The sequence below is a fragment of the Malaclemys terrapin genome, chromosome 22 (genome assembly GCF_027887155.1).
Source record: "Malaclemys terrapin pileata isolate rMalTer1 chromosome 22, rMalTer1.hap1, whole genome shotgun sequence".
NCBI classification, from domain to species: domain Eukaryota; kingdom Metazoa; phylum Chordata; order Testudines; family Emydidae; genus Malaclemys; species Malaclemys terrapin.
This window is the reverse complement of record NC_071526.1, coordinates 13,031,585-13,041,623: the sequence shown is the minus strand read 5'-3', so window position 1 is coordinate 13,041,623 and position 10,039 is coordinate 13,031,585.

Genomic DNA, 10,039 nt, shown 5'->3' with positions numbered 1-10,039 from the left:
ATGTAGCCTACAGTCACTATCACTCCAGTACAAAACCGGCTGATGGCTAAAAGAGGACCTACCATTGCAACCCATATTCTTACCGCATTAATGTAGAAGGTACAGAGCTACCATTTACTTTTGAGTATGGGGGTGTGTGTTGTACCCCTGGGGCTCTGCCAACTCTGTCTCCTGTTAAAAGGCAGGTGGCCCAGCAGGAAAGACATTGCCTCTTGTTGTACTGTGGAACTGGAGCAGAAAAATCTGACATGTCTATGAAGTGCATATTAAAGCAGCATGGAAAGATTTGTCGTTCCCCGTTGATTTTCAGATTGTAACTGGACAGACCACAATTATCCACTTGACAAGAAGAGTAAAGCTTCATCAATATCTTCTAGCCACAATCACACCCTAAGATAATTTCTAATAGCAAAGCACATTTGCATATTTAGACATTTGTTTCTCTGCACAGGCCTCATTCACTCCCCCCTGGACAAGCAGCAAGGCTAGGTGAGATAAACCTGGGGCTGGAACCAAGAGCACCTGAGTTCAAATCCTGACTTTGCCTTGAATACCTTCGTCTGCACTTCTTTTCCTTAACAGCTTGATATCCTGCCTTGAGAACCTTTGTCATCTGTTGTCTCTCTTGCCTGCTGCACAGAGGACATTGCTCCCCAGTCACATGGCCAATACTCAGAATTAGCTTCACTCTGGCTTCTCTGCCATAATGACCATCCACGTGACTTTGACCAATTCACACAGTTTGTATTAAATTTAGAAGTGGCCTCAGAGTGTTAAATTACTGTCTGGGAACAAAAATCCTTTTATTAAGATGGCAATCTAGCAAGTCAAACACATCACTTCTACAAGAAGGAAGAGTGGGGTGAATGATATCTGGGAAAAGAACTGAGCCAGGGTGAGAGTCATGCCCCCTGCTTATTACCAGGTTATTACCATGCGTCATCAATCATAATGACAGGTTTCAGAGTAGCAGCCGTGTTAGTCTGTATCCGCAAAAAGAAGAACAAGAGTACTTGTGGCACCTTAGAGACTAACAAATTTATTAGAGCATAAGCTTTCGTGGACTACAGCCCACTTCTTCGGATGTGGGCTGTAGTCCACGAAAGCTTATGCTCTAATAAATTTGTTAGTCTCTAAAGTGCCACAAATACTCCTGTTCTTCTTTCATCAATCATAATAATCATCATAATATTTAATATGGAATAAAACAGCATTTCTGTAGCACCTTTAATCTGAGGATCTCAAAGCACCTGATATCCTTACATCCCTGTGAGAGTAAGAGAATATTATCCCCATTTTATAGATGGGAGGATTGAGGTACAAAGAAATGAAGTTACTTGCCCAAGGTCACTCAGTGAGTTAGTAGCAGAGCCTGGGAGAAAACAGGGGAGAGAGAATCCATAAACGGAAGAGATAGAAATCTTCTCACTTCGGAGCATAAAACAACCTGTAGCTGAAAGAGGCCAGGAAGAACCTTCCCCTAAGTGTAGGTGCATAATTGTTCCCTTCAAGCTTTCATACACCTTCCTCTCCAGCACCTGGTACAGGCTGCTGTGGGAGGCAGGATATGGGACAAAATGGACCCCTGGTCTGATCAGTTATGGCAATGACTATGATCCTGAATACATATAAAATTGTACCACTTTAATTATAGCAGTATAGTTAAAGCAGTACAACCTCTAGTGTATTTGCAGTTATGTTGATATAAAGGTGCCTTATACCAGTATAGCTATTCCCATTTGGGAAGGAGGATAAGGCCTGGTCTACACTAACCCCCCAATTCGAACCAAGGTACACAACTTCAGCTACGTGAATAACGTAGCTGAAGTCGACGTACCTTAGTTCAAACTTACCGCAATCCAGACGCGGCAGGCAGGCTCCCCCGTCGACTCCGTGTACTCCTCGCGCCGAGCAGGATTACCGGAGTTGACGGGGAGCACTTCTGGGTTCGATTTATCGCATCCAGACAAGACGCGATAAATCGAACCCAGAAGTTCGATTGCCTGTCGCCGAACCAGCGCGTAAGTATAGACAAGCCCTTAGTTATACTGGTATAAGGCACTTTTAAGATAGTACAACTGCGTCCACATTAAATGTTGTACTGATTTAAACTACTTTAGTAGATAAAAAAATCACACTCCAAACTGAAATAGTTAAACCAGTACAAGAATTGTTATAGACCAGGGCTAAATTCCTAATAGGATAAAGAGTTCCCACTCTCTGCTACAATTCCCTTCCTCGGTATGAGCTATACCTTGAATTGGACAATTTCATCTGTGTTACTGAAAATGAAAATGAGACACGCCTGATATCCCTGCTAACACAGGCACAAATGGAGAGACAGAAAGTAAAACCATTTGGAGTCCCTGTGAAACACATCAACTTGCGACCCGCTGACTTTGCAGAAATGGCTCTTTATCCCCCTATACCAGGAGTCAGGACACAAACAGGGCAGGGAGAGGCCAAGGTATATTTGAGCGGATTTTCAAGAGGATCCTTTCATGTATATTTAGTTGGATGGCCATCTTCCTCTCTCCCCTTCCACCTCTAAAATCCCCTAGAACCTTTGCCTGCCTTTTACAGTCTGGAAGGGATTCAGCTATCTCCCAATTCTGACCGACACAAGTGGCTTTCAACACCTCTGAGCCTGCCATAGTCCAGAGACATACCATCTCTCTGAAAACAAAGTCTGATCAATAGAGGTGCTTCTTTGTGGAGAGTTTCCTTAGCCTTTGCCAGGAGTTCACTGGCTCCCGCTCCGCATGTTCCTGACCAAAGAGCAGTTCAGACCCAACGGTTTGTTTTTATTCAAACTGAAGAAAACCCTTGTTGGGAAGGAGAGTAAACAAGGAAGTTTGCTGTTAAGGGAGGGAGGACGGGAGCTAATGGGAAATTCTCCCGAATCTGCAGCTCAGCTTATTCATACCTAGGAATTACAAGGAAATCACATGGCTTTGGCGTGGTCTCCAGTTCTGACTGTTTGCCTTAGAGAGATATGGAGAAAAAAAAAAATGAGGAAGATTTTAAAAGCCTCAGGGAAACAGAGAGCAAACCCCACATAAGAATTCTGCTCTCACCTAAACTGGCATAAATCTGGAGTGACTACTGACTTCAGATCTCCCAGCTCTTCTCTGTTTAAATGAGAGCAGGATTGGATACAGATACTTTTAAAGCTACCTTAAAATGAGACATCTCCCATGAAGCCTTTCGGCAACAAACCAACAACACTCTGCACTGCTGTGATACTGAACCCTTTGCTAAAGTATCATCCTCAACTGAGCTGCATGGCTTGTGTGTCTTTCTCTTTGTACAGCACCACACACAATCAGCATTCAGTAAGTAAGAGAAGTGGGTGAGACATGGTAGCTCTGAAACTTCCCTTCTTCCACCCCCAGTGTTGCTGAATACACACACACACAAACAGAGCGATCTGTCAGAGTCACAAGGCTGCAGGGAGGGAGGAAAGGCCTCTGGCTCCGTACTGAAAAAAACCCTTTGTAAGATGGAGAGTGAAAGCAGAGTCAGTCTACCAGGAAATGTGAAGCTTGCCTGATTAGTCTGCACTGGGGGTTGTGAAACCCCCTCTGATGGTGGGAGTGTTTGTGCTGAGGGAGCGGGGAGTGCCAAGGACACACTCACACCAGCCCGGAATATTCTGTGGCGGCGCCTCCTCAAACAGCCCAGCCAGTTTGGGTTTGTGTCATTTAAAATAGAAACTCCAGCTCCTGCCACGTACCCTGCCCCCCACCCTCCTGGTTACCCAGAAATGTGGTAAATGAGTGCCTGCTCCTCTCCCTCTCGGGCCTGTAGGAGTCTTTTTGAATAAAAAAGAGCTGCATGGTGGACAAAGAGTCATTAGTGCTGAATCCTACAGTTCATTCCACCAGTGAAGCTTAAAACCCTCTCTCATGAGCAGCACTTTTATTTAGGATAGCGTGTGCCCTAGGGGTTCCCCTCCACCCCCACCCCCCCCACACACAGAGCCTATATCCTGGTGTGGAAGAAATTTAGGGGAAAATCCTTGCTTATTCATGAAAGGACCGCAGAGAAAGTTAAAGCAAGAGGAAGGGACTGGATGAGGGAAAATCGAATGGGTGGGATTAGAGCAGGGGCCTGGCTGGCAGTCAGGAGTTAAGACTCTTAGGGTATGTCTACACAGCACAGTACGGCCGTGGTAACATGAGACGTGAGCAGTGTAGACACGCTTTATCAGCGGAGGAGAGCTTATTATTTGTATAGCATCAACAGCGTGCTAGGCATTTTACAGACAGGTCTGAAGACAGGGGCCAAGATCTTCAGCCCCTTTACATTGGGTAAGACAGCCAGAGCAATGTAAAAGGGCTCTAAAAGGATTCCCCAGTGCAGGAATGCATCTGAGGACCCCTTTGCAAGCCTTGGCATTAGGGGGCATGCCAGGCACAGAGACAGGGCCATGCTGCAGAGATTCCAGGCAGTGCAGCAGAACCATAGGGCAGGCCCCGGAGGCTGCTGTGACTTAGACAAGCCCCCAGGGCTGTCAAAATTATGCTAAGGGCTGCTCCAGCTCACAGAGTAGCTCAGGATCAGGAGGGCCCAAAGGTGGCTTAAAGGCTCTTAGGAACAAAGCACAGAATCTCACCCAAGGTTCCTGCCCTAAAGAGCTAAGAACACATCCTAGCTCTGTCACCATGAGCAAGTCACTTTTCCTTTCTGTGAAACAGGAATGATAATACTGACCTACCCATAGGGGTTTTAGGAAACATCATTGTTCGTAAAGGGCTTGGAGATCCTTGGAAGAAAGGTTCTTTGTAGGTACAAAGTACCAGTAGTATTTATGATAGGTTTCAGCGTAGTATTTATAAGAGTTGACGCATGATGGGGTCACAACCTTGTCAGTCCCTGGGGAAGAAACACTGCATATTGCTGACAGGCATATTGATCATTTCACAGAGCAGGCTGTCCTCATGAGGCCATTTTCTTTTCCTGGACAAGGATGGGACGAGATCTCTGCACCATTTCTATACAAATATACTGTCTGTTCTAGTTGTTTCATGTCCCATTTCCCTCCCATGGTCCCATGAGATATTTCCATGTGAGCAGATGAATCTGCTTTATCCTCCTTCTATCTGCTGAATTTAACCAGGATTTACGTTCTTTTAAATGAGGAACAAAAGGGAGCCCTGGGATCAGCCATTCAAGGCTCCTCAAAATAGCATTACTTTGCCTTACCTTGCAATTACACACCCTCTTCTGTATCACACGCACACACAGCACAGCAATCTCTTCACTCCCCACAATAACTTTCTAAAGAGGATGCTGTCGTCGTGTAATCTCCTGGGAGACAGACACGCCACATGGAGCACTGGGAAAGAACCTGCAGCATTTACAGATCAGGCCTGCAGGCAGAACACCAAACACTCCCTAATTTTTGCTGATCCCAGAATTAGTGGTTCTGCCAAGGGACATGCAGTGAGCCCTCACAGCCGACCTGGAATGAACAGACCTTTCCTTTGGGTTAGATGGATGAGAGAATCATAGAATCATAGAATGTCAGGGTTGGAAGGGACCTCAGGAGGTCATCTAGTCCAACCCCCTGCTCAAAGCAGGACCAATCCGGAGGACTGTGTCTCCCCTGAAGTGCTGCAAGGTGTTTGCAAGGGAGAATCATCTCAGGAGCCTCCTCCGCAGAATGAGGGTGTATTCTGAATGCTGTCAGCAGCTGATCCAAGAAGTGGGAGGTGGAAGGATTCTGCGTCGGAAGACCATGGATAAGAGGCGGGAGTCTTATGTTGCTCATTTCCCGCGGGCTACTTCCCCGAGGTTTGAGCTAGCCAGGCAAGCCTTCCTGGATGGGTGTCCAGATGATCAGTGTAGACACACTGAAAGAGGAACTGGAACATATTCAGAGACAGTGATAGTCTATTCTGTCTGATGTGTACAGATAAGGAGCAGTAAGTGGCAGTTTATAATAGCTATTTGATATTTTTTTCCTGCCTATAAAAAAGGGTTTCCTTCGGTAATAAGAGCACAGGCTATTCTGATTCCTGAGTATATACCTGACGTAATGTGTCGTTACCACACAACTATGAGGGCTAGAAATAGTAATAGCCCTGCCTCTTGATTCTCCATTACCTTGTGACTGATCATTCCCAGTTATAAGGGATTATAGCCAGAATGGGTTAACCCAGTAGCGATCCACCCTTGGAAACATACTTGTCTGATACGTATAATACAAAGGGAGCAGCAAGACAACCCTCTGACCTGAATAATTCAACAGACGCAATTATGGATTTGGTGAGAGCATAAACACATGCAAATTACCGACTTGAGAAAACCCCAAATGCTTGTTGCAGCTGGTTTGGGCTAGACGGAGGTGGTGATGACGAACATCTTCTTAGCCCTGTACTGCAAGGTGAGAGGCTAAGCCAGAGAGGAGTAGGCAATCAGAGCTGGGCTCGGAGGAGGGCGGGAGGAGCTGGACCATTCAGGTCTTGTAGTGACTAGTGCTCCAAACCACCTGACATCAGAAGAAATGCTGCAGGGCAAACTGTCTGGGGCCAATGCCTGAAAATACCAGTACCTGATCAAGGAAGCCAGAGGCCTCCTGGCTGATGTCATGCTGGGTTGCATAATGTGCTGTAATTCAACAGTGGAATGAAAGGGGGACAAGCGTGCCACTGGTGATCACAAATGAGACCCAGAGACAGAACAACAGCACCACCTGTACAATACTGGGAACTCTCAGCTCTCACTGATATCACCAGGAGTTGAGAGCACTCAGCACCTCGCAAGATCAGGCCCCACATGACTAGGGGAGGCCAACAAAGAATCAACAGCCCTATAGCCTTCAAGGGCTTGCTATGCCCACAATGAGCAGGTGGTGACAGGCTCCAGCAGAAACACAAGCATTGCCTTCACTGATGAGAACACAACAAGGCAATGGCCTGGTTTCCAGGAAAGGAGAGCAGTGTGTCAGGGAGAATCAGTTACAAAGACTGAAGGCTTCTGCCTTAGCTCTCTGTCCCGCTCACAGAGACATGTGAGTGCTTGAGAGTTCAAAAGGCTAAACGAGAGACTGTCACAGTGCCCGATGTGGCACAGGAAACTGTGGGTTCAGCAGGCAGATTATCAATATGCATAGAGCAGAGTTCTCCGTGCTTCTTCTGGGGGTGCAGGGACAGCTGAGTGACTGGCTGCATTGCCCCCGCGGGTGGATCAGAACTGACTGGGGACAGGTTAGCTCCAACCAAGACCCAAAGAGAATCCTGGTCAGCCCCTCACTTCTCCAAACTTAGTGTTCAGAGCCCCTTGACTACAGATCAGGGCATCTTTTACAGCCTTTCAGATTAATGAATGTTACAAAACACAGGCAGGGCCAGGAGTAGCCATACATCTCTGCCCTAATCCAACACCTTCCTTTCCATTCGCTCTCTTCTGGAGATGTGGCAGTAAAAGGGTTAATCCTGCAGGCCTCGAAACTAAGCTGTATTAGCAGGCACCATCTGTCCTTTTTCATTTGCTGATGCACAACCTATTTTGCTGTTTAGTGAAGCAGGCGCTGCAGCTGTGGGTCTCTGTATTGCAGCACTGTGGCTGGCGCTGCACAATCCAACCCCTTGCCTGTCAAAGAGCCAGCCGAATAGGGCAGGCTGATGGAAGGAGGCCTCAGGGGGTTAACTAACAGGAACCTTACATGGGAAAATCCCCAGCATGGCCCCTTCTCCAGAGCCACCCGTCTGCAGAAAGAGCTTTGAGTCCCCTGTGCATCAGACTCATCTCCACAAAGCAGCTGTTCACATCAAGAAAGAGAAGGCATTACAAATAGAGGCTTGCAAGAAACAGGAAGTAGGGAGGAAAGAACAAGATACCCAACCCAAAGTGCCTCTCCCCACAAGCATCCTCATCGCAAACAGCCATAGGAAAGCGACTTTGAGGGTTTGCCTCAAGGTGATACCTTCCCACGGTGGAAAAGATTAAGACATCCTCTGCAGTCTGCACGCAAACATCACTGCCTCACACTATGGAGAGCAAAAGTGAAGCTGACTAGAAACAAAAGCAAAGTCATTCTTACTCTTTATCACCTGCAGTGAGGTATTGTCCTTATAGACAGGGGATTTAAACCTGATAGGGTCTCTTCAAAGCCATATGTGGTGAGGAAACCATCACAGCTCTAGGACTGGCTTCCCAGGACTAGCACCCCGAGAAACACAGCCCTGCAAAGTTTCCTATGCTCTGGAGGGAGAGGGGAAATTGGGTGTCTTTCTCCCTAGCTCACATACCTGTGCTGCTCTGCCTCTGAGACGAATGGTTTTCAAAACTCAGCAACAGCCTGAAGAAACAGAACATTCACAGGAGTTTCATAACAAACAGAGCGTTCTTGTATCCACAGGGATGGAGTGATCTGGGAAGTGCTGATACAACTAATCACTAGGAAAGAGAGTATTTGCCATACTGAGCAATCTCATCCTCTATTTTGCTTCAGACAATAATCTATACCTGACGCTTCAGAGGAAACTGATCTCCCCACCCTTCAAAATAAAGCCAGGCCATTGTGCAGTGCTGTCCATGGTGGAGGAGGGGTGAAAGGCCTTGGAGAATTCCTTCCTGATCTCTAAGGAATCAGCTCATGTCCTTTAGCATGTCACTAAAGATGTTATTAAAGGTCATAAAACCAGCAGGACTTTTTTCGAAGTCACCCAGGGGATTTGACTCAACACGCTGCTGCAGCACATTCCAAAGGTTAACGCCTCCCTATGTGAGATAGCATTGCCTCCTGAATTTACCTGCCATTCATTTAATTAAACTATGCTGGCTGAAATTTTCCCAGAGCCCTGACACAAAGGATGGGGATAGATTTCCCCCCACCCCCACGTGCGGTTATGGTCAGAAAAGGACCATGGTAAAAAGGACGTACTGACAACGCAGAACCCACTGAGGGCTCTGGTACCTAGAATACTCTAGTTACAGGTCAAAACAAGAGTTACTGCTGAGAATTCAGCCTAATATCTGAAAATCAAGCTGGGATTTTTCAACTTCCTGCATTACTAACACCATAACGATTCTCATCCTGAAAGCAGAATAGAGAGTGGATGGGGGTATCCAGTATTACATTTGGATTGATGCTTTTTACTGGTCAGGCAACACTCTCTTAATTGGCTTATCTGCCACCCAAACCCACTCACTGCCACCACCAAAGCCATCAGCAAGCCAGCAATAATACTACCACCAGATGGGATTTAGCTTTACTTTTCTTACAGCCAACACGATTTCAAGGGCCACCTCCCCTAACACTAATTTTTCCAGCTGTTTTGGGGTAGGGAGTTGTTTACTTTGGCTCAAGTAGTCATTCAACTGGATTTCTCAGTCAAGCAAACTCTTAGAAAATATAACAACTCCACCATTTGGTCTTTCCATTGGAATATGATTCTGATCCAGTCTGGCAAATCCTAAAGTCCATCTAGTCCAGTATCCCATCTTTGGCAGTGGCCAGCACCAGATGCCTCAGAAGAAGGTGTAAGAATCCCACAGTAGCAGAGGTGGGGTGATCTGCCCCCTACATTGGGTCTCAAAGTGATCTCTAGCTATTAGAGATTGCCTTAAGCCCTGAAGCATGAGGTTTAATATCCCTGATGATAACTCTGGATATTCTTGTTATTCATATAAATGTCTGATCACTTTTTGAATCTTGCTAAATTATTGGCATCAGTGACTTCCTGTAGCAATGAGTTCCACAGAGTAATTACCAGTCCTCCTCCTGCCTTCTTCCCTATGCTCCCTCTACTGTTCCATAGGATGTAGTGCATGTGCTTATCCTGCTCTGTCCATCTAGCATTAGCTACAACAAGTAATAAGCTTCCCAACATATGCCACAATGATGGTGCCCACATTCCTTCTGTTGGGGTGGATGTGTCCTCACACACTTTGGGAATGAAGAGCTGTACGTGACAGCAAAGGCCCTCAATATGGGTAGAAGCAGGGCCCGATTACAGCCCTCTGGCTTGGGGCCCAAAACCCTGCTGCAGGGCTGGCCAGCAGGCCACTTCCAGTATTTATGGGTTTA